Source organism: Propithecus coquereli, unplaced genomic scaffold, assembly GCF_000956105.1.
Source record: "Propithecus coquereli isolate 6110/MARCELLA unplaced genomic scaffold, Pcoq_1.0 Scaffold92, whole genome shotgun sequence".
In the NCBI taxonomy this organism is placed as follows: domain Eukaryota; kingdom Metazoa; phylum Chordata; class Mammalia; order Primates; family Indriidae; genus Propithecus; species Propithecus coquereli.
Window position 1 is genome coordinate 7,643,787 of NW_012155507.1, and position 6,474 is coordinate 7,650,260.

Here is a 6,474-nt window from a genome sequence, read left to right on the forward strand (position 1 = left end):
TAAAATAAAAAAAGAGAAAGTACTGTTTAGAGGAAGTTTATCTTAAAATGTAATAAAAGGTAAGGCAAAGAGAAACCTGATAAGAAAGAAAGAAAAAAGAAAGAAAGAAAGAAAGAAAGAAAGAAAGAAAGAAAGGAAGGGAGGAAGAAAGGAAGAAAGGAAAAGGTAACCTAATGGCTCAGATCTGTTAATACAAATCTTTATAAAATCAAATGCATAAAGTAACATATATAGAGAAAAAGATGAAGCTTACTATAAGAATAAATTCTTAATTTACACACAGTGAGGGCTAATCAAGTACTAGACCTTAATAATTGTGTTTCTTTTTCTAGGATTAGGACAAGAGCAAGGAATAATTTTCTAGAATTAGAGAAGCAGCAGGTACCAAGATCCAGAGTGAGGTAGAGTTGATCACCATGGACTCAACTCTTTTCTTTAAAGAAAAGAGTACCAAACTGTGCATGACCAGGTCTACCGTAGGCCTCATGATTTTAGACAAGTTAAGTTTCCTCTTTGAGTTCCAGTTTTCTCATTCTGTAATTTCCCCCAAACACAGGTACTATCTTATTTTTCTTTGGGTCTTCCATGGACAAAAAACCTGGTACAGAGTAAATATCTTAAATACATGAACTACAAAATAAGGAAGTTAAACTAAATCATTCCTAGGGTAACTTCCAGTTCCAAATTTTTATTATTCAATGAAATATTTGTTGAGGACTTACTATTCACAATGCACTGTGTTGTGTACAGTTAAGTACAAGTTATGACCATTATTTACAAGGAACTTAGAATTTTCTTGGAGAGACAAGATACCTTGGTGGTTCTCTAATATTTACCAGTAGACATCAAAATTGTCTTTAGTAAAATCATATGTAGAAAGAGCAGCCTAGAAATTGCTTTAGCAAAATGAGTCTGTTTGGATTAACAGAGCTTCTTCCCTGCCTCCCTGCCTCCTATTTCCTCCACTACCTGGAGGATCTAGGCTGTATCACTTAGACGGGAACTTGAAATCACCCAACTCTACTCTCCTTGTCCTGAGCCTAAGATGGACTGTAAAACAAAACATCTACACCTAAGATACTTACTAAGCAACCCTAAATTGCTCTTTTCCAAGTCTAATGGCCAAACTTCTGCTCTTAGGAAAGAAAAAGAAAGGAAAGAGATGAAAAGGGTTTTTATAGTAACCACATGTGTCACTAAAAGATTTTACTTTACATTTTTGCAATGCCCCAACATACTGTGGGTAGAAGAGGAAAGGGGCTATGTCTACCATCTCCTCTCTCCCCCAAGGCCAGAGCATTTCTCTACCTCCTTCTAGTTGCATAACGCCTATAGTGGCTTGTTACTTTCTCTCTTAAAATGTTTGTCAGTTTTTTTAAAACAAATGCTTCCTTTTGCTAAATATAAAAATCTCATGAACTTTCTGTACTCTGTATAATAAAACAAGTATATTTGAAATTATTCAAACGTAAAATAATTGATATGATTTCTTTAAATTAGGCATGCTTTCTGCCACATCTCCACTCTTCCAAATCACTGATAATGAGGGACAATAATGGGCAAGTAAAGAACAATAGATCCTCCAGTGATAAAGTCACTGTCAAAGTAGACAGTAACTAAGTGATAAAACCATTGTATGAAACACATAATATGTGTTCTAGGAGTTTAAAAGAGAAATTTTACCTTGACTAGCCATGAAAGGATTCAGAAAGAGGGAGGAACATGAGTTGGACTTTGAAAGATGGGTAGGATATCAACAAGTAGAAGATAGAGGTATGAGCAAGGATGTAGATGAAAGTCCAAAATATACATGGGGAACATTAAGAAGACTAGTTTTTCTTGAGTAGACAAGTTTCATCTTAAAACATAGTGGTAGATAAGGTTGACTAGGAAGCAGAAGTCAGAAGCTAGAGTAATTGTGTTCAATCTTTTTTTCCCCTTTGGTCTAAAATTCCTGAGGGAGATGATAGACATCCATCAATAACATAAACATACAACAGTAATTCTGACTTGGGATCATGTGGGAGGTTGAAAAGTGAGTGGGTACCATCCTGGGACACATAAGATAATCTATTTTGAAGAAGCTATGTTCTTTGTATTAAGAAAAAACCCTAATGATAAAAGCATATCCCCTCCTCCACACAGTATAATTTTCCAGTCTAGAGTATCTTCAATACTTGTTTCAAGATATATATATATGTACCTTGAATATATATATAACATATATAACATATATATATGAACATATATAAAAATTAGAATTCAGATGCTATTCATTCATTTATTCATTAACAAATATTTATGGAGTAACTTTCATATGACAGATATTTTGCTAGATACTAGGGACATAGAGATAAAAAAACACATTGATAGATTGTTCTCTGACTTCACAGAGTTTATGGTATAGTGAGGGTCATAGAAATTAATTGAATAACCCCACAGATAAGTATTTTAGGTTGAATCATATGAAACTGCCAATATTTCATCGTTTTTGGCCTACATAAACAGCAGTTTCAATATGAGTCAACTCAGTGTTAATATAATGACATAATGTGGAGGAATGACATAACAACAAATGAAGGAATAGTTAGAGCTTATAATGAGGGAACCCCATCTATTTTGGGGTGTCAGAGCTTTCCTTGAGAAAATGGTGATTCAACTGGTATCTCAATGATTAGTGGTCCTTAACTAGTCAAATGTACCAGGGGGGGTTGACTGTTCCAGACCAAGCAAAGAAGTCAGCATGGTAGAAGAGGCATGGGTTTCCCAGCTCTCTTCCTTTTCCTTTAAACAAGGCTGGTAAGTCAGAAGGCTTCTTGGCAATGTCAAGAATAAAAGCCAGGTTGATAGGCTCAAGGACTCTGAGGACAAATGCCTAATGGCAAAGGATAGTCATAGCAATGGCTAACTAAATGGCTGAGCTAGAGCAGAGTCAATATCAAGAACAGTGAGGACCTTACTTCAAAGCAAGGTATAATTCCTTCACAGAGTTATAAGCAGCAAATATTGTTCAATTCATCTGGTCTCAGGAAAAGATGAATGAGGTCATTGCAATGGCGCTGAAAGTGGGAGTTTCCTTTGTTTCAGTGACAAGTTTATGAAAAAATCTGATTAAACTCCATCTAATCCCATATACAATGTGATGTTCACTTGAGGAGAGTCTGAAGCTCATTTTTTTTTAATTTTTTTTGTTTCATTTGTTTTACCTCACACTAGATTCACTTGTCATCTTGACAGGCTGTTTTGTATTGAATATCTACCACTAAAGAAAGGGGGCAACATTCAATTGTCAAGCATTCTCTGGCAAATGCTTACTTGAAAAAGTATGTAGGGGCTTCATTTTCATTAGAAAGAAACTATTATTTTGGTGTGACTCATTTTTTTCTCTTCCATCTCCTTCTCAGGCTGTTTGGTTTATTTTTATCTGATAAAGAGAGCCACTTTACTTAATATAAAGAATAATTTGTCATTAGATAGGGCCAACTTAGATGTCACAAAAAATATTTAGAAGTCGTAATACCAAAAAGACCTTGCTGCAAAATAGTGTCCATCACAGTGTAGTTCAACAATGGAGTCCTAGTGCCAACGGTGATTCACACAGATAGATCAGTCAAGAAAGCATTTATTAACATGTCCATTTTGACTAACTTCCTGATAGCTACGAAAAGCAGCCAGATCTAAGCTTTTGACATTTTATAATATCTACTGGCACATATACTCAGATGTGTTTTGCATCTCATTTTGGGCCATATTTCTGCATATCTCCTTCAACCAAGAATTTTAAACACACACCCACACAAATAATTATACAAACACTTAACGTGTGTATTATGTCCTAGATATTTAGTTTTGTATTGTGTTTAATCCTCAAAATAACTTTATTAGTTAGATGCTTTCATCTCCATTTCACAGATGATGATACTGAGGTTCAGACAAGTTAACAAATTTGTTCAATACCACACAGCCAATAGTGTCTGAACTAGGATTTCAATCTTAGTATGGCATTTTCCAACATGCCACATTGCTTAAAGCACACCAGCACTACATAGAAAGATATATCTTACACGCAAGTAACTTCTACAAAGCTTCAGAACACAGAGATTTAAATGGTCGAAAGTCACCTTAGAAAGGCATACCACTAACCTTCTGTTAGTACATTACTAAAAAACTAAAAGGCAACTGACGGATATTACTTCCATCTGAGGGGTGGAGGGAAGGAATAAACTCATAACTAATGGGTGGGAAACGCACTGTATGGGGGATGTGCACGCTTGTAGCTCTGGCTTGGGCAACGCAAAGGCAATATATGTAACCAAAATGTTTGTACCCCCATAAAATTCTGAAACTTTAGAAAAAGAAAATAAATAAATTGAAAAAAAACCTAAAAGGCCCTTTCCTGCAATTACTTAGAATATATATGCTAAATTTGAATCCTCTGCTTACTGAGGATAATAATAATTTCACCACTGGAAAAAATATTGTTCTTAGTAGCAGAAAATCACCTTTAGCAAAATACTTGCTTATTGGATGGAGGCGGGGTAGGGGTGGGGAGCAGGGGTGGGAGTAGTGATGGAAGGTCCAGATAAACAATACAAAGTGAAAGAAAAAGACCTCGCAACAGTCATGCCTGACATATTATTGAATATTTGCTGAGATGCTTTCTAAGAAAATCAGATTAGGCAAACTATGGGGTCTTTGCTAACCGGAAAGGAAAGTTTGGAGAGAATTGAATTACTCAGGCAACGAAAAATATTTAAAAATCTGTGTGAGGGAAGAGGACAAAAGAGGAAAATGAAGAAGGGGATTGCAAAGTAGAACATTTAAAAAGAGAACAGAAAAATATCATGAGTAATTTTGGATTAAATATGCTATGTGGTATAAATATAATTTTCTTCATGAATGGATAGAACAGCAGCAATGTTTAATAATAATAATAGCTTCTAACAGTTGATTGCTTACTTTGTATCCATCTCTTAACATGAATATGTCATTTGATCTTTATTACAACCCTATAAATAATCACTTTCATTATCCCCACTTGACTATGAGAAAACTGAGGCTTAAAGAGGTTAAATAACTTTGCCCAAAGTCACAGCTAAGAAGTAACTGACTCAAGATGTATACTGTAATCTCCCTGCTTGAAAAGTTCATGCTACCAAGGGAAAAAATCCAAGTAATGGGGAGCAGGAAGAGAAGAGGAAATCAGTCATTTCTGCTGTTTCCTCTTTCCCTACATTCTCTCTGATTCTGTTCAAGAAAACCTTGCATTGCATTACCAGAGATCGATTTGTCTTGCGTTCAACAAAAAGCAAGCAATCTCATTTCTAAAAACTTTGCTTGGTGGCCCCTTCTCAATCCTCCATCTTGTGACAACTCTCCACAAATGAAGCAAGATCCCTTGGAGGAAAACCATCAATCAATCAATCAATCAATAATAAATAACTGAACTGAGATTCAAAATACACTTGTACCAGACACATACAGAATTCATTAGCATATTTGTTTTTCCACTGTAGAAACAACTAGCCATTGAGTTCCTATTCCTTCTGCAACAGTGATTTAGAACATACTGACTCTGAAAAAAACAAGAAATAAACCACAGCTCTTCAGAGTCAATTAGCATTTCATTGTTAAAGCTGGGAGACTTTGAAGTTGGCTAACAGAAAGGGATCACTGTAGATGTCACCAGAAGGAATGAACACAGTTTAGCTAAAGATGATATTAAAAATAATCATGGAAATTAATTTATCTGAACAAGCCATTCAAACTTGTGAATTCTGAACTTTAAATTGAATTCTAATCTTTGAGTTAAGGGTATGGTGATTCTTTGTAAACTGCTTAGGTTTTTTAAAGCTTATTATATTGGTGAGATCAAACATAGCCTAATAGAAGAGCACTTAAATAATTAGTGTACAAAATAAATGTATGCATTAAATTTCTCTCTAAATTCTTTATTAGTCTCAAAGTATATTAAAAGAACCCTTAAGATATTTTCCCTTTCCAAGGACATAGCTAAAACTTATACCCAGGAGAACTTTTTGTAGACACATTATAAAAGATTCAGACCGCTAAAAATATCACAATGGGAGAGCTGACTCGTCAAGAATCAGGATCATAGATTTTTTTAAGGGCTGGACAGGTACATAGGGCTATTCTAATCTAATCCCACCATTTTACAGTTGAGGAAACAGTTGATCAGAGATTAACAAAATTCTCCATCTTAGTCAATTTGGGTTGTTGTAACAAAATACCATAGACTGAGTAGTTTATAAACAACGGAAATTGATTTCTCACTGTTCTGGAGACTAACAAGTCCAAGATCAAGGTGCCAGCAGATTTGGTGTTTGGCAAGGGCCTGTTTCCTGGTTCATAGATGATGTCTTCTCTCTGTGTCCTCACATGGTAGAAATGGCAAGGCACCTCTCTGGGGTCTCTTTTATAAGGGCACTAATCTCATCCATGGGGGCTCTGCCC